The following is a 19,564-nucleotide window of genomic DNA, read 5'->3' on the forward strand; positions in this document are numbered from 1 at the left end:
ATTCGCCATGGACTTGAACCATGGGTTTTGATTATGGGATTGAATTCCATTGATAAAATAGTTTTGCCTTGGACTTGAATCATGGGCTTTTATTATTTAGTGTAATTATAGAATAAATAATTATCTATTAATATAGTTTTTCATGGGCTTTTGACAAATGTGTGCCATGGGTTTGTAAAAATAAAAGAAATTGTTGTAGATTTCAAATATGACTTCTATGAGTTTTGAATATTAGTAACACAAGTTCATATTTCTCTATGGGCTTGATGTATGCTTACCATGGGTTTTGGAAAGACGAATAGTGTTACATAAGATAAATAGTTACTAAGTTTTTATATAAATCTTGTGGTATAGATAAGTACATATATGTTAGGAAATCTATGTTGCCAAATATTATTAGTTTCGGGCTTTTAGTAAGATATTTGAAATAATTTATTTGCCAAGTATTATTAGTCTTGGACTTTTAAGACTTTACAATAATGTTTGCCAAATGATATTGCGCTTCAAAATATTGCCAAGTAGTATTGGGCTTCTGATAAAATGGTGCCAAGTATTATTGGTCTTGGACTTTGAATGTTAACGGGATAAATAATATAACATAAGATAAATAATTATAATTTTCATGATAATATATATATATTTTTTATCATGATTTCCATGGGTTTTGTAAAATAGTAAGGTAAATATTAATTGCCACGGGGTTTAAAATAATTTCCATGGGCTTTTGAATGGTAGAGAGATAAATAATGTGATATAAGATAAATGCTTACCATGGGTTTTATTAAGGTAAGTTCCATGGATTTATAATAAAGTACAAAGTAAAGAAGTGTCATAAGTTTTTAATATAATTGCTATAGATTTTAAGGTAAAAACTTTTATGGTCTTAGATATTAATAACACATATTCATAATTCTCCCTGGGCTTGATATATGTTTGTCATGGGTTTTGGAAAGATGAATAGTGTTAAATAAAATAAATAGTTAAAATTAATTGCCATAAGTTTTAAATATAATTTCCATGGGCTTAAACGTTAGTAACACAAATTCATAATTCTCCATGGGCTTGATGTATGTTTGCCATGGGTTTTGGAAAAATGAATAGTGTTACGTAACATAAATAGTTGCCAAGGGTTTTACAAAATAGATTCAATGGGTTTATAATATGGCATAAATTATAGCTATGCGTTTAAGAGCTTATAAAAAAAAATGTTCATTATTGGGTTTCAAATATTTGTAATATAGTATTTGCCAAGTATTATTAACCTTGGGCTTAAGATATTGCCAAGTATTATTAGTCTTGGGCTTTAAATGTTAGTAATATAAGATAAGTAATTATCATAATATAATTTTATTTGAATCTTTTATGTGTTTTTGTGAAATAGCAAGGTAAATAATAATTGCCAAGGGGTTTAAGATAATTACCGTGGGCCTTATAATCATCGAATAAGTAATTACTTTGATAATATAATTTTCCATGGATTTTTATGAATATTTTCCATGGGTTTACAAGATAAATAAAATTGCCATAGGTCTTGAATATAATTTCTGTGGGCTTGATTATTAATGACACATACTCACATTTCTCCATGGGCTTGATATATGTTTGCCATGGGTTTTGGAAAAATGAATGGTGTTATTTCATAAGATAGATAATATGGTATAAATATTTTCCATGATTCATTAGCTTATATACTTGTTTAGGAAAATTAATTTGCCAAAGGTTATTAGCTTTGGGCTTCAAGTATAATGCGTTTGTTAAAAAAAAGAAAAAAAAAATGTTTTGCCAAAGATTATTAACTTTTGAGCAAAATATAATATTTTTGTAAAGTGATTTTGGATTTTTTGAAATGATGGCTTGCCAAAAATAGTAATTGGGCTCTTTATAATATAATATTTGCCAAGTATTAATATCCTAGGGCTTTTTGATAAAATAGTGCTAAGTAGTTAGCTTGGGCTTTTGATTTTGCCAATAAGAATGGGGTTTTTTGATGTCGCCAACGAAAATTGAGTTTTTGATGTTGCTAATGAGAATTGGGCTTTTGATATTACCAGCGAAAACTGAGCTTTGATGTTGCCAATGAGAATTAGGTTTTTGATGTTGCCAGCGAAAACTGAGTTTTTGATGTTGCCAATGAAAATTGGGCTTGATGTTGCCATTTAGTAATGGGCTTTGATGGTGCCATTTAGTAATGGGCTTTGACGTTGCCAATGAGAATTGGGCTTTTGTTATTACTAATGAGAATTGGGCTTTTGATATAGCCAGCGAAAGCTGGGCTTTGATGTTGCCAATAAAAATTGGGCTTGATGTTGCCATTTAGTAATGGGCTTTGATGGTGATAATAAAGCTTCTTAGATGACCTCCAATTTGCTTGGTTCAGTGGATGATTCAGAAAAATTTTCTTTTATTGATTAGAACAAGATTGTTGATTCCAGCGATAAGGAGTTATTGAATTTCTTGGATGATTCGGGCTTCTATATTGGGATGAAAATTCTCATGGGTTTTATGCCTACAAAATAGACAAATTCCAAGATATAAGAAGCATAACAATGGTTGAAACAAACAATACGTTTCACATAACAATTTTCGATCAATGGTTGCAATAATGACAAAGATAAAGTAATATATATTTAACGTGATAATTTTAATTGACTGATGAATGTGATATAATATTAAAGTAATTTGTACTGAGTGATATGAGCATAGTAGAGTAACATATACTCAATATAAATTTAAAGATAGCGATATAATGACTTATCTTGAAAGTTCGTGATGGTGAGCTGAAGTTGACTGAGCTTGCGGTGAAGATTGCAGATTTAGAGAAAGAAATTGTAGCAAAATCAGCGAAACTATCCTTTTTGACAAGTCAAAAGATTCTATCATGTTGTCCTTACCCACCAGCGGTGGCTCCTCCTCTGCGGAAACCTTTGGCTGCTTATTGGATTAGGCTACTCATGCTTTTAGTTCATTTTCTAGTGGGCAACTCTATTGGGATGTAATATGTATCTAATATGTTACGACATGTTTTGAGACTCTCTAGTCATAAAGACTTCTTTTTTTTTTTTTTGTCCATGTAATAGGGGGAAAAAAACTCTCCTAGCGGTAGGCAATGTTACTATTCATGTATGCAAACTCATTCAGCTATAGAAAAACTTATTTAGTTGTGATTTGTTCAGTTATAAGTGTTGTTATTACTTGTGCAAAAGGTCATTCAATTGTAGGTACCAATATCACATGCAAAGGAAAGACTAGTCAACCATGGACATTGTTTTGTAAAAGGTTCATGCTTAAAAGAAATTTTCCGCATAAAAGGGATTTTTCTGCATAAAAGGGGCTGCCCATTGTTACTTTTTTATGCATGCAAAAGGTCATTCAATTGTAGGTACCGATACTACACACGAAAGAAGGATTAGTTAACTATGGACATTGTCTTGCAAAAGGTTCATGCCCAAAAGAAATTTTTCTGCATAAAAGAAAATTTTTCTGCATAAAAGAATTTTCTGCAGAAAAGGGATTTTTCTGCATAAATGAATTTTCTGCATGAATGAATTTTCTGCATAAAAGGAATTTTCTGCATACAAGGGATTTTTCTGCATAAAAGAATTTTCTGAAAGGGATTTTTCTGCATAAAAGAATTTTCTGCATAGAAGAATTTTCTGCATAAAAGGGATTTTTCTGCATAAAAGAATTTTCTGCATAAAAGAGTTCTCTGCATAAAAGAAATTTTCTGCATAAAAGGGATTTTTCTGCATAATTGGGCTGCCCATTGTTACTTTTTTATGCGTGCAAAAGGTCATTCAATTGTAGGCACCAATATCACACACGAAGGGAAAACTAGTCAACCATGGACATTGTTTTGAAAAAGGTTCGGGCCTAAAGAAACTTTCTGCATAAAAGGGGTTGTCCATTGCCACTTTTTGTGCACATGTCTTTTCTCACTGTTCATGTGGGGATATTGCACTGTACATAGCAGGGGACACCTCCAGCCATAGCTGTTGTGCCGCTTTTTTTTTTGCAAAAATGATTTTTTGAGCCCAAAAGGGAGGGGAAAAAAAAGTTTTGTCATCAAATAGTGTTCATTCATCTATGTATATGTATATACATGTATACTAACATACGTATATGCATCATTACCCTTTTTCTTTTTCTTAAGTTTACACTAGAGCTTCTTTTCCAATCACAGTTCCCACTTGACTAGACACACTATCTTCTTTGTGAGTCAATTGTTCTGTTATCCCATAACTATAATAACACAGATACTGGTGTTAAACTTGGGAAAAGAAGAAGACATATCTCTCTCAGTCAAGTGACTCTTAATCAAGCCAAAACCCCTCTCTTCAGAAAAATGGGCCTTTTTCAACTTTTCCCAATGGCTACAATCCTTGTATCACTTCATTTCCTGATAATTTTCTATGTTTCCAATATTCCCCTGGCCTTTGCGCAAAATGAAAACCAATTCATCAACCATGGATTCCATCCAGCCAAGCTGCATCTTGATGGCACTGCTCAACTTCTCAGCAATGGTCTGCTGCAGCTAACCAATAGCAAGAACATTTCATCCCCCCAAGTTGGTCATGTTTTCTACCAATTTCCTTTAAAATTCAACACAACTTCCTCAGGTTCAACTCTATCTCTTTCATTTTCTACAAACTTTGTATTTGCCATTGCTCCACAAGTGCCAAGTAATGGTGGTGGTCACGGCATGACGTTCACCATCAGTCCATCGTGGAACTTTATCCAAGCTGGAGGAAATCAGTATCTGGGACTCTTCAATTCTTCAAATGATGGCCTTCCTGTGAACCACATTTTGGCCATTGAGCTTGATACTATTCTGAACCCAGAATTTGGAGATATTGATAGAATCCATGTGGGAATTGATGTGAATAGTCTGAACTCAACTGAATTAGCTCCTGCAATGTATTTTTCCAAAAAAGAAGGGAAGAATATAAGCTTGGAGCTCACAAGTGGGAATCCAATGCATCTTTGGATAGACTATGATTAAGCGGAAAACTAAATGTAACACTAGCCCCAACCAGAATCCCAAAACCAAACAGGCCTCTCATGTCAAAACCCATTGATCTGTCTCAATATCTCTTGGAATCTATGTATGTTGGTTTCTCTGCAACTACTGGTTCCCGTGCTCCAAGTGACCAGTATATTCTTGGATGGAGCTTTAATAGCAGTGGACAAGCACAAAGCCTTGATGTTTCGAAGCTTCCTTCACTTCCTCGACAAAGGAAAACAAAACAGATACCCTGACTAATGATCATGGTTTTTGTCATAGCAGTGACACTTGTGCTAATAACAATCACTGGAGCTGCTTACATTATAAGAAGGAAGAAATATGAAGAAATACGTGAAGATTGGGAAAGGGAGTATGGTCCTCACCGGTTCATCTATAAGAATCTCTACAAAGCAACCAAGGGTTTCTCAGACAAAGAGCTTCTTGGAGCAGGAGGTTTTGGAAACGTTTATAGAGGAATACTTCCTTCTTCCAATGTACAAATTGCAGTCAAGAGAGTCTCCCATAATTCCAAACAAGGGATGAAGGAATTTGTAGCTGAGATTATTAGCATGGGAAGATTGAGGCACAGGAACCTGGTCCAGCTCCTGGGATATTGCAGGCGAAGAGGAGAACTCCTCTTGGTCTATGATTATATGTCCAACGGAAGCCTTGACAAGTTCTTGTATAGCAATGAAAAACCAAACCTTAGCTGGTTTCAACGATTTCAAATCATCAAAGGTGTAGCATCTGGCCTTCTTTACCTCCACGAAGAATGGGAATAGGTTGTTCTACACAGAGATGTAAAAGCAAGCAATGTTCCATTAGATGCTGAATTGAATGGAAGGCTAGGTGATTTTGGCCTTGCCAGATTATATGATCATGGTACGAATCCTTAAACCACCCATGTGGTTGGAACTGTAGGTTATTTGGCTCCAGAGATTAGTAGAACAAGAAGGGAAACCACTTGCACTGATGTGTTTTCTTTTGGGGCTTTCATGCTTGAGGTGGCATGTGGAAGGCGGCCTGTAGGGCTACAAGTACTGACCGAAGACATAATTTTGGTTGACTGGGTGTTTGAGTGCTGGAGAAGAGGAGCTATCCTTGATGCTAGTGATCCTAGATTGGAAGGTAATTATGTGGTGGAGGAAATGGAATTGGTTTTGAAATAGGCCTGCTTTGCTCACACTTAGTGCCAGTAGCTAGGCCTAGCATGAGGCAAGTGATGTAGTTTTTGGATGGCAATGCCAATCTACTAGAATTACCGGATGTAAGTACTTTTTTTTGGTACATTTAAAGGTAATGAAGAGCATGATTTCTTATTGTCGTTTCCTTCATCATCTGGCAAGGCATCTGCTGCTTCCTTGTCTAGCAATGATTCAATCCTCATAAATGGTCGCTGAATTAGTTTGTTTCATGCTATGGGCCATATAGACCATGGATTAATGGTTGGGACCAAATCAACTGGTGGAAAATAGAAAACCTACTGATTGCTTGGGAGTGGAGAGAAGAGAAAAGAGTAAATTTTGAAGAATATGATGTATACAGTTTGTTTGGCTTAATATAGAAACTGCATTTAGTTAGTCTACTTATCCTCTAAACAATACTAAAATAAGATTGATTCCGATGTAACAAGTTCTATAGATCAATATTTAAGTAGGGAATTGCGGAAACTAGATTAGGTGTCTCATTAAATTTCAGCTTACTAAAAGCCCATAGCCAGTGATTGCTATCCTTTAAGAAGGCATCATCCATGAATATAAAAATCATCTATTTTTAAATTAACTAGTCACTAACCTACACAAATATGTGGAAAAGTTTTGCATGAATGTATGATATATATGCACATGATGAAACAATTTCTCAATTATCGAAGTCAAGATAATCACTCTCTCAGGGAATCAAAAGGTAAGAAAGGAAATTTTCTATTCCTAAATAACATTTATTTATTAAATGTATTGCATCATCACAAATACACTACTAGTAATTGTTCTTCAATCCATATATGAGCATACATTTGATAGGAAGTAGGGAAATGTGGGGAAAAATGGCTATTTAGCCTTAATTTTGGAATGTAGCCAAACAGTACCCTTTCAAGCTTTGTAGCAAAATACTCTTATTTTAGAACTCAACATTGTCGATGTTCAGTTTTGCCTGGACATTAGCAATGTCAAGTTATATGCGTATTTTGCCACTTAGATTTTTTTTTGAAATTTTGTGTAGAGTTCCACTTAAAATATGCATAGAACTCGACATTGCTAATGTCGAGTTCTAGGCAGAACTCGACATAGAACTTGACCTTAGCAATATCAAGTTCTAAAACATAGGTGTATTTTGCTACATAGTTTGAAAAAGAGGCTATTTCGCTACATAGTTCAAACATTAAGGCTAAAAAGCAATTTTCCCTTGAATGAGGGACGATACTCCACTCCTTGTAATTTGGGCAATACTCCACTCTTTAATATGTCCTGTCACATGTAATGGTTAGCCACACACTCACAAGAATTTTATTTTTTGATCTTTTTCCAAGCAACCAAACAACAGTGATCAAATAAAAGAAGCGTGAGAGGAACCAAAAAAACAAAAGTAGAATTAAACACCAACATAAGCAAAAGAATAAATAACCAAAATATAGTGATGGAGAACAAGTCATTGATATATCATATATAATTTGTCTCATACACCAAAAACATTAGACCATTGCATAGTTGATTATAGTTATAACAATAAAGCATGATGACATACATTTACAAACAGTTTACTCAATAGGAATTGTTAAGCCATGCCATCTAGGTAACACTTACATTTAAGTTCTCATCTCCAACCTCCTTTAAAATTCAGTGGTTACCTTTGCTTCTTACCTTTTTTTATTCACTTACCAGCACCACCATGGAGTGTCTATAAAACTATTTTGTAGCAGAGCTTCTCTAGTTCTCCAAAACCTTTTACATATTGCTTACCATCTCCAAACTTCCGGATATGTTTCTAATTGGCTTTTTTTTTTGGCCAAGTTTTTGTTGAAGACCCTGATCATCAAGAGAAAAATACAATATAAACAAAAAATAAAAGAGAGAGAGAGAGAGAGAGAGAGAGAGAGAGATATTTGACTGGAATAAAAGTAAGAGGAGAAAAGCTCCCATCTTCCTTCTTAATACAAAGCAACGCCACATTACTTGACACACAAAATTTAGCAATGGTGGAGAGAAATATGCGTCATAGAGCCTCCAGATTTGTTGATTTTCCTCGAACAAAAATAAAGTGAAAATATTCAATACGACATGTTAATGTATACACGTTACAAATTTAAAAAAAAAAATGACATTTTAATCAAAACAGAAAGTTCTGCATGTAAAGTGGAAGCAAATTAATATTCATAGTTTTACTTGTCTAAAACAAATCCCAAATTGTGAGCTTCTTGAATAGATAATAAAACCAAGTACAATTACAGGCAAACTCTATAAAAAAGAAGTAAGCATGATTATACTAGTACGTATAGAAATTGTTTTTGTGTGAAAACTAAATTAAGAATTAGTAAACTAAAAAGGGTACTGTGTCAAATTTTATATCAAGTCCAAATAAATAAAAAAATAAACTAAAAATTTAAGGTGGAAGAATAAAGCATACAATTGATCTTAAATATCTGTACGGGCCTTCATCAATTATCGACCTACTAAATATCAAGAAGAAAGTAATATAACTAAATATAGACTTGTAGATATGTGAATGCAGGAGCAACGTTTATTTCATGTCAGCTGGGCAGAGCAACATGCTTTCATCCCCTCGAGAACATTTTTAACAAACAATACAAGCATCACTCTACTAAAAATTTAATGAATCTCATGATAGTCTTGAATGTCATAACACTAGGAAAGATAACAAGTAACTAACAACACCTGATGGAACTCTTAGTGGCATCCAAATCAAAGTTTTCCTGTGAAACCATCAAGCATATTGATTTGCTCAACAATCGGCTCTACTTGTACATTAGTCTGCAAATAACAACCATTCAAAAGAATCTGAAGGAAAAATAAAAAAAAAAATTAAATCTAGTCTGAATACTGAAATTTAATTGAAACCATAATTATCAATCTAATCACCGTCAATTTTGATTTCAAAATTTTTGGTTTTTGTTTTTTCCTCCCCCTTTAAAATTCAACAAGAACAAACCTTATACAATAAGATAGCTAAGTTAATTGAATTCAAATACTTGCAATCTTCAAGATAATAAACAGTGAACAGTAATAAATATACCAATAATGATCTGAACACTCTCCTCATAGCGCATTCTAAAGAAAGATTATTAATAGGATCAACATTTCCATGAACTATTAAGGTTCTAATGATTAAGGCCATGAATTCAGATTGCAACTTGTTTCATAAGACAATAACAAAGGAAACAGCAATAGAAATCCTACAAACCCCACATAAAAAGCCAATTCAAAAGTTCTCAAGTTTTCAACATCTATATTCTCAGAGATTCAAAAATAAACAAAAAAGCCAATACCCAAAAAAACCCCCATCTAGCTTTCTAAGTAACCCTTTTACAAAGAGAAGGTGCAGATCATGAACCCAATATCCATACAAAGTCAGAAACAAAGACCCAATACAAGAACTCAATAACCCATAACAAATGGACAAACCCAGACCTCAAAACAACCCATTTATCCTCTAAGAAACCTTTCAACAAACAGCTTGTCTACATATATTCAATAATCATAAGCATATAATTAAAGTAACAAAAAAATAAAGAAAAACCCAAATTCTTGACAAACCCAAATCTACCTTTTGAAAACAGACTGAGTATCAACGGTCTTAGCAGGAGGGTTTGGGTGCTTCGGCGCCGCAGCCACAGCCACAGCCACAGCCACAGCCACATCAGTGTACCCAGTAATGGTCGCCATAGGTATAAAAAGACCCTTCTTTCTTGTTATTTCTCGAAAAGCAGAGAGACAGAGACAGAGACAGAGAAAAGAGGAAAAAGAAAAGGATAGGGAAAAGGAGCCGTTGGCTGTTTTGGGTTAGATATGGATGTTTAAACAAGTATAGGTTAGAATGGGCTTTTTTGAATTTAGAATAAAGGGTCCTTTGGGTCCTAAACAAAAATACAACTAATGGGCCGGATATTTCCATAAAAAAAATTAAACTAGTCCTATATTTATATATAAAAAAAACTAATGGGCCGAATAGCATAACCCGGCCCAACCTTCTTCTTTTCTAAATGACTAATGGACCTTGGATTTTTAAAAAAACTTCTTAAAAAATAATAATAAAAGATCAACCTTTCCATGAATTATTAAGAACCTTCAAGTTTATGCATTGAACTTTCTCAAAAAAAAATGTTTATGAATTGAAGACCAACAAATGCATAGTGCTCCCACAATTAAATTAACCCAAAAAAAAAACCCACCATTTCTAATCACTCCTCATAATTGATTGATAGCTATGGAGTGACTAAAATTAAGAAATCAATAAAAACTCATTGCTTCTAATCACGATCATTTTCATTCATGAGTTCTTCTTCTCAGGCTTAACTTGAAAATTGAAGATCGAAAGCTGTGAAAACTCCAACTGAAAAGTGGTCGGGTGCACACTACACTATTGAGATAAGAAGAGAATAAAGTGGGGAACAGAATTAATTAAATTGGGAAGTTGAAAATGGGGGAAGCGCTAAACGTTCACGTGAGAATGGTTGAATTAAATTAGTGGGATTTAATTCCAAGGGAGCTAGCAATTGAAAGGAATAAATGTTCTGAAAGGAATAATACCTTTACCTTTATGAAACAAAGGAATAAATGTGTTCTCTATTGACCTAAAATGTTCAAATTAATGAACGAATTATGATAAAATTAAATAAAATGTTCATAAAATAACTAAAAAATTTACCCAAAAATGTAAATATTTGTGGCAGGCAAAAATAAGACAGGCTAATTTTTACTTCACACAATTAATTTATAGAGATGGGATGCCAATCAACCTTTGTTACCTTTGTTTAAATTAGTTAAACTTGAAATGAAAGGATAAGTACTAGGAATGAGTATGAGACAAGGAAATTGATTAACAATAGTCTCAGATTGCTTAATTATGTTCCTCGAGATTGGTTCAAGGTACAGATTTACACTTGTTCTTGTATTACAATTATGAAGCATTTGATTTCTTATTGTCGATTCCGTCAACATTTGGCAAGGGTTCTGCTGCTTCCTTGTCTAGCACTGATTCAATCCTCATAAGCGGTCATTGAATTAGTTGTGTATCATGCAATTTTTAGAATAGACTTTGGATCAATGCTTGGGATAGTTGGGACCAATTCGACCAGTGGAAAATTGAAAACTTACTGATTGCTTGGGGTTGTAGAGAAGTGAAAATAGAAACTTTTGAAGCATATGTTGCATATAGTCCCTTTTGCTTAGTATAGAAACTGTGCCACTTGCCTCATACTAGGCCTAGCTGTTGGCATTGACTGTGAGCAAAGTAGGCCTATTTTCAAAAAACTATGTCCCTTTTCCTAAGAGTGGATTCGCTTGGGGTTCTTTCTTTCGTATAAGGGTGGAACAAAACCATTGATGAGAGGAAAAATGGTTCATTTTGAAGATGTGGGAGAAAGTTGGGTATTTTTCAAATACAAAAGATTACTTATTGTTAGAAATACTAAATGCAATAGTATTGTATTTCATTGTTAAAGAATGTACATGAGAGCCTTTATACAGGAGGCATATGTGTACAATACAAGTAAGAGTGTAGTATAAGCATGTGTGCTATACAAGTAATCTAGGTGGGCCTAAAGCCTACAATACTATACACGTTAATAGCCCCCCTCAAACTCAAGGTGGGAGTGAGACCAACTTAAGGATGTCAACCAAATCACGAAAGCGTCCCTAAGGATGTGACTTGGTGAAGATATCTGCAAGTTGATCTTTGGAAGAGACTGAGAAGAGCTTAAGAGCACCATAGACAAGATGATAATGGATAAAATGACAATCGATCTCGATGTGTTTAGTCCGTTCATGGAAGATATCATTGTGAGCAATATGAATGGCACTCTGGTTGTCACAATAAAGAGAAGTAGCAAAGGATGTGGACACACCTAAATCTTTGAGAAGCCATCGTAGCCAAAGGAGCTCAGATGTGGTATTAGCAAAGGCACGATATTCTGCTTCAGTACTGGAGCGGACCATATAAGTTTGTTTCTTGCTTTGCCAAGAAATCAGAGAAGAACCAAGAAGAAAGTAATAACCAGTGATGGACCTGCGATCAGTGGGATCTCTTGCCTAATCAGCATCAGAATATGCATGGAGAACAAGAAGAGACTCAATAGAGTAGAAAAGACCATGGAAGAGAGTGCCCTTTAGATATCGAAGAATGCGCAAAACAGTAGCATAGTAAGTCGATTGTGGAGTAGACAGATACTAGCTCATCTGGTGAACAGCATAGAAAATGTCTAGATGAGTGACAGTGAGATAAACTAGGCTACCAACCAAGCGTCTGTAAAGAGAGGGATTAGACAATGGTTTCCCTTCTAAGGGAGTCAGATGCACATTATGCTCAACTGAAGTATCAACCGTCTTGCTATCAGTAAGTCCAGCTCGAGATAAGAGTTTAGAGGCATACTTGACTTGAATAATATAAAGTCTATAGGTAGAATGAGTGATTTCAAGATCCAAGAAGTAGTTGAGATGTCCAAGATCTTTCATCTCAAACTGCTAACTAAGAAAATTCTTAAGTTCTTGAATGCCACTGAGGTCATCATTAGTTATGATCATATCATCCACATACAGAAGAAGTAAAATAGTGTCTTTGTTAGTGTGATGAAGAAATAAGGCAGAATCATAATGACTGACCATGCCCAAGCGAAAGATGGTAGAGCTGAATTTGGCAAACCAAGCTCGTGGAACTTTTTCAAGGTCATAAAGTGCACGTCGAAGGTGATAAACCTTATTTGATTCAATAGAGAGACCAGGAGGAGGTTGCATATAAACTTTTTCACTTAAATCCCCATTAAGGAATGCATTTTTGACATCCATCTAAAAAAGGTCCCATTTACTGGTAGCAGCAATAGCTAAAAGGGCACGAACAAATGAGATACGAGCAACTGAAGCAAATATCTCTTCATAATCAATCTCATACTCTTGTGTAAAACCTTTTGCAATAAGACGAGTTTTGTAGTGCTCAATGGACCCATCAGAGTGACTCTTAATCTTGTAGATCCACTTACAACTAACCACAGATTTTTCAGGGGGGAGAGTCACCAAATCTCAAGTATAGTTTTTAGATAATGCATCAAGTTCCTTTTTCATTACAATCTGCTGTGGGGTCATAAAGCCCAATGATATGCATTCACCTTCTATACTGGGCCTGAAGCCCATGATGAGACCCATAATCGTATATGAAGAAGACAATGGAAATCATGGCAGCCCAAGAAACTGTGTCGATGACAATTCTGTCCTTAGCTATCAAGGCCGAGGACGATATAAAGAGACTTACTGACAAAAATAACCTTCTAAAGTACCCCAAGGAAGAATATAAGTATAGCAAGCAAGCACTATGGAGCATGGCAGCAGAGTAATCCCAGGAAAAGTCATAACCTCCACATTAAATGCTCCACAACTAACATTCTGGCTGCATTAAATATAAAAGTGATGCTTCAGCAGTGGCTTTTTAGACTTATAGCTACTACCTAAGAGTTTTAGGAGGAAAGTTGATGTGACAAAGATCAACAACAATAGATCTGACATACACGTGTATGGTGGAGATGAGGGAGGGAAGTAGTATATAAGGAGGAAGGAGTTTTGAGAAAGGGGATCGAAATTTTGACGAGAGAAACATTGTAGCAACTTGAGCTAGCTTTGTAACCATTGTCACTATCAATCAAGAAGTAATAAGTAAAAGCTCCTCGGACTAGTGTTGAGGACTGAATTACTAGCTTAAATCCATACTTGTTTTACTTATTCATTCCTTAAATCATCTTCAACTGTTGTTACACTCTTTAAAGCCTAATTCTTCTACCCACTCTTTATAAATTTATTGTATTGGGCTTGTTGGGCTTGAGTCCACTTATCCTCAAGGCAAAGTGCTCAAATCTGGCCCCCACATCTGCCATAAAGGGTCAGTAGAAGCTTCACGATAGGTGTGAGGTTTGTGTAATGTAGCAAAGGCAGTGTAACAATGATAGTCAAGTAAATGTGCAGGAATGGATCTTACTCGAGTTGAGTGACGAGGTGGAATGTCTTGTGAAAGATCTTCCGGCGGAGCAGGAGTAGGGACCCGAGCTCAGGGTTGGGTAGCTCGTCTTTGACCTATTCATCTTCCACTTGTTCATTAAAGGGTGAATTAGGAAAAGAATCAAGGATATCTTGTGGTTGGACAAAGAAGTCTACAAAAGAATCAGGAGCAGCTACAGAAGGATCAGGAGTAGCTACAGAAGGAATGTGTGCCTTATCTAAAAAAAGATCTAAGACAGAGGAGGAAGATAGGGAGGCGTGGAAGTGAGAGAGCTCGACAAAGTAGCGATGTTCCCAAAAGACAACATTGCGAGAGATACGAAGACGATGGGAGACAAGATCATAACATAGATACCCTTTTTGAGTTTTTCCATAGCCAAGAAAATAACAAAGCCTTGACCGAGGCTCAAGTTCGTTATGCTTATGTGGCTGAAGAAAAACGAAACAAGCAAAATCGAAGGAGCGAAGGTGGTGATAGTCTGGAGGTGACCTAAAAAGGCATTCATATGGAGTTTAATTTTGGATAATAGGACTTGGAATGCGATTAATGTACAGTATGAAGAGCAGCTTTGCCCCAAAAAAGAAGCAGGAACTTTGGCAGAGAGAAGGAGAGCACGAATAGTGTCAAGAATATGACAAAATTTTCGTTCGGCTCTACCATTTTGCGGAGAGGTACCTGGACAAGTTAGTTGATGAACAGTGCTATAGGAATGCAAAACAGCTTGGAAAGTATATTGAGTGTACTCAAGAGTATTATTAGATCAAAAAATTTTGATATGTTTGGAAAATTGAGTTTCAACCATTTTGAAAAAATTAGAATATACTTGCAATAATTCAGAACGATGCTTCATATGAAAAATCTAGCTATAGCAAGAGTAATCGTCAACAAAGACAACAAAATATCGAGATCCACCAATACTAGAGACAGAGGAAGGCCCCTAAACATCAGAATGAATAATGTCAAATATATTAGTGGATATTGATTCATTAGTATTGAAAAGCAAAGCTGATTGTTTTCCTAACTAACATGAAATACAATTAAAATTTTCTGTAGACACTAAACGTAACAAACCTTTAGAAGCTAATTGTTGTACCTGAGAGGAAGATGCGTGACCAAGTTGAGCATGCCAAAGTGCAAGGGAAGGAATAGAAGAAACTGTAGCAGTAGAAACAAGAGCAACAAGTGAAGGGCGAAGGTTGTCCATGGGAAATATACGCCCAACTTTGGGACCGGTCCCAAGCTCCTGTCCCATTCTCGGATCCTGAACAATACACCTAAAATAGTCAAAGATAATGCGATAACCCAACTTATCTAATTGTCCCACAGAAAATAAATTGTAAGAAAGGTCAGGAACATTAAGGACCCCAAGAACCGAGAGGTTGGAGGTCGAAACGGAACCTATATTATGACCAGACATTATAGAACCATTTGCTGTGCGAATATTAAGAGGGTGTGGTGCAGGTTTAAGTTCAGAAAATAAGGACGAGTGAGGTGTCATGTGATTGCAATAAGTAGAATTCTTAAGCCAAGAGGAAGGAGGCATACCAGATAAATTTGAGAGAGAAGAAGAATAAGATACATTACCAACCATACGAATGACATTAGCGATGATATTTTTAAGGTCATTTGTGGACATGGTGAAAGTGCGTCTTGAAAACTTAGATTGTGTAGAGACAGGAGTCATTGGTTAGACACTCTTAGTGTTAGCAATAGTAGCATCAGAAATTGAAACAGCTGATTTGTTGCAATGATAGCAAGTCCCAATATTGTGGCCAAAATGTTTGCAAAAATTGCAAAAGCATTTGTTGGATTATTGGCGACGATTATTGCAACAAGTCCTATCCTTATTCTTCATTTAGAAGCAAAATATGTAAAAATGGACTGCAAAAGTGAAATCTACGTGAAAAATTGGGTAAGGAGCACCTGGACTGCAAAAAGTCAACTCTGGCAGAAAGTCAATGGTCAAAGTCAAAGTTAACGGTCTGATCAACAATCAACCACTGCGACAGTCAACGATCACGTAGGCAGGATGACATCAGTAAATCGCTAGGGCCGACGTCAGTAGATGACGTCAACTAGGGCTGATATGTCAAGTAATGACATCTCAAATGACATTAGCAAGATTCCCAGTGGCGTGTGCGGCACGTGGGTTGGACGTGCTGATCTTCAAGTGGTGCGTGGAGCATTTGTTGAAGCCGATTCCTTGTCGACGTGGTAGATCAGAGGAGGACAATTCGGATGGTTGCGGCGGTGTCAATATTGGAGCAACATTGAAGGCGCGTGGGGCACGTGGATAGTCTTCGCCGAAACTTTGATCGGCGCGTGGAGGCGCGTGGTCGGTCAAACGGGGATGATTCTGGCGGTGTTGAGTAGATTAGTTTAGGATCTATAGAATGGTATCTCTAGAGTCGTAATCGGAGGTCACAACTGACAGACCCGAGAAGGCAGTGGTCTTTTAGCAGTGTAAAGAATGCTTCTGGTAGTAGAGATTCAGCCTTGGGGATCTCTGACGATGGAGGAGTAGTCGGGAGAGGATGTAGAAAGCTTACTAACCAGAGAAGTTAAGGCAGCCGAGAATACCAATAAAGAGAAGACTGCAAGACATAAGAAAAGGTTAAAACAGGAACCTTTTAAGGGCTACATCTTTATTATATAAGAGTGTAATACAAAACTTGTATTACAATGAATCATAACATGAGTATATATAGTAGACTAAACCCTAAACTAATAGACTTCTAATATAAGTAGGAGACTTGACTTGTACACGAAGTAGAATTAGGTTTAGGCCTATGCTAATGGGCTAATATATCTCTAACACCCCTTCTCAAACTTAAGATAGAAGCTCGATGAAATCTTGAGATTTGATAAGAGTGAGAAAATCCCTTGAATGAATTTTGGCTCTGTGACAGTGGTTTGAGGAAGACAATGGTCTTGTAGTGTTGATGTGACTTCTAACGATGGCATGACTATACCAGAGAGTTTTGACGACAGTAGTGGGAAGCCAAAGAAGATGAACGTAACAAAGAAACACCAAGGAAGATAGAGATTGTTCTTAAACACATCGTAAGTACAGAAAACCATGACCACAGGAAGGTGGATCTGATACCATGTTAGAAATATTGAATGCAATATTATTGTATTTCATTGTTAAAGAATGTACATGAGAGCCTTCATATAGGATGCATATGTGTGCAGTACAAGTAAGAGTGTAGTACAAGCATGTGTGCTATACAAATAATCTAGGTGGGACTAAAGCCCACAACACTATACATGTTAACACTTATATTTTGTTATCGCTGTGGTATACTAGGTCATCAGGATTATGAATGTAAAAAAATTACTAAAGGTTGTTTATCTCCAGATGACGATGGATTTCAATTTGGTCCCTGGCTTCGTGCTTTAGCTCCAAAGATTAATAATAAGAAGAATGATTTTCAACAATCTAGATTGAGAGATGATGATTTTGATGATTTCACCGCCACTAGAGCGGACGAATCTAAACCAATTTTTCCCCCACCTAGTTGCCAATTGACAAATACTTTGGTGGTTCGAAAAATTGATGAGTTGGAAAAAATTGATGAGTTGGCGGGTTTACAGCAACTAGATGGCCCCACCTAAAATTCCACTGAGTGAGATAATTCCAAATCCAACAAATCCAAAGAAAGCTCTACTATTGAGCCTGCAACACTTCCTGTTCCTGCTAAGTTCAAAACACCTATATCCCTTCCGTCAAAATTAAAAATACCTGATAACTCTATCCCCACTCTAAATTTAACTCCTAAAGCACTAGAACAGCCCCACATAGATATCATAGATTCTCCCAATAATCCTCTGGTGGATAAGCATAATCTGATTCCAATTGCAGATTTTTCAAATAGGACGAACTTAGCCACAAAGGAAAGCGTTGACAGATATGGATAACAACAATTCAAATGAGGATAATTCAAATATGGACATAGAGATGGATCGTATGTCCAATTATACTGAGGATTGGCTAGCCTGGCCAAAAAGAACCTGCACTGAGATCATGGAAACGTATTCTTAAGAGTTCCAATTTTCAAACTTTTGTCAAGAATTTGCCTAAGCTTCAACACGCGGGTAAGCGACCTTCATCAGTCTCGTCTTCTTTGAACTCTTCAATTTACCAAAAAAAAAAAAAAAAAGCTATTTGTTCAGATATTTTGAATGTTTCTCAAACATTTGTTGGGGGTAATCTTCCCCCCCCCCCCCCCCTCTCCAACATGAAGATTTTAAGCCTTAACTGTCAAGGGCTTGGGACCCCAAAGGTACGTAGTAGAACTGTAGAAAAACTCCACTGTTTGGCAAGAGAAAAATGTCCCAAAATTCTTTTTTTGTCTGAAACCAGTCTAGATATGGATAATTTTTTGGCAGATTAAAGAAAAAATTGGAATTAACAGCTGGTTTTGCAATATCCAAAATTGGATCTAATGGTGGCTTGGCCTTCCTTTGGGCGGATAGTGTGGATTTGGATATCCTAATTTTTTTCCTCACATCACATTGATGCTATAATAAATCAAGAGGGCGTTGTTTGACGCTTTGCTGGTTTTTATGGACATCCTGAAACATCAAGAAAAGGAGAATCTTGGGATTTATGCGTCAACTCCATGCATCTATCTCTTTTCCTTGGCTTTTATTAGGTGATTTCAATGAAATTTTGCAATTTGATGAGTATTGGGGTAATGGATCCCGGCCTTGTAATCAAATTGCTAAGTTCACAAAGGCTGTGGATGATTGTTTATGGCTAGATGACTTGGGATTTAGTGGAGATTGGCTTTGCTTTTTTGTCTAAGTATTAGTTTTTGCAAGGTGTCATTAGGTATAGTTTTGTTTTTGTTTTTAATTTCATTTCACCGTATACCTTTACGATGTAATCATGCTGTCTTAGCTTTGGCTAGTGCTATAAAGGAGGAAGAAGCGACCATTGTTTGGTTAGAAGAATGCCCATCTTTTCTCTTCTTCATTGTACAACGTGATTTTTCATAAATAAAGTCTACTATTGTTTTTTATAAAAAAATAAAAAATAAAAAATTCAAATAAATTATTTCTAATGACATAGACAAAAGATTAAAAAAAAGACAATACCCACTTAATGTAAGAATAGGGTCTGCTTTAAGCCTAGGCTTAAAGGCCCCCAATGAGTCCATTAAAAAAAGGCCCCAATATTAATATAATAACTAATTGTTTTATTTAAAAAAAACTTAAATATTTTTTTTAGAAGAAAAAAGAACTTAAATAGTTTGTATGCCCTTTCTTCCACATCTAAGAAAGGCCCTAAAATACTGGGCCATAAAAGTATAATCCAATTGAAACTCTAATTTAAGAAAAGAA

At 35.7% G+C, this 19,564-nt stretch overlaps 1 pseudogene; it reads left to right on the forward strand.

Annotated features, from left to right (window-relative positions):
* The first annotated feature begins 4,145 nt into the window (after positions 1-4,145).
* LOC112033801 (L-type lectin-domain containing receptor kinase IV.2-like) lies at positions 4,146-6,575 on the forward strand (annotated as a pseudogene).
* Positions 6,576-19,564: the final 12,989 nt, after the last annotated feature.

The sequence above is a fragment of the Quercus suber genome, unplaced genomic scaffold (assembly GCF_002906115.3).
Source record: "Quercus suber isolate HL8 unplaced genomic scaffold, Cork oak 2.0 scaffold_47, whole genome shotgun sequence".
Taxonomy (NCBI): domain Eukaryota; kingdom Viridiplantae; phylum Streptophyta; class Magnoliopsida; order Fagales; family Fagaceae; genus Quercus; species Quercus suber.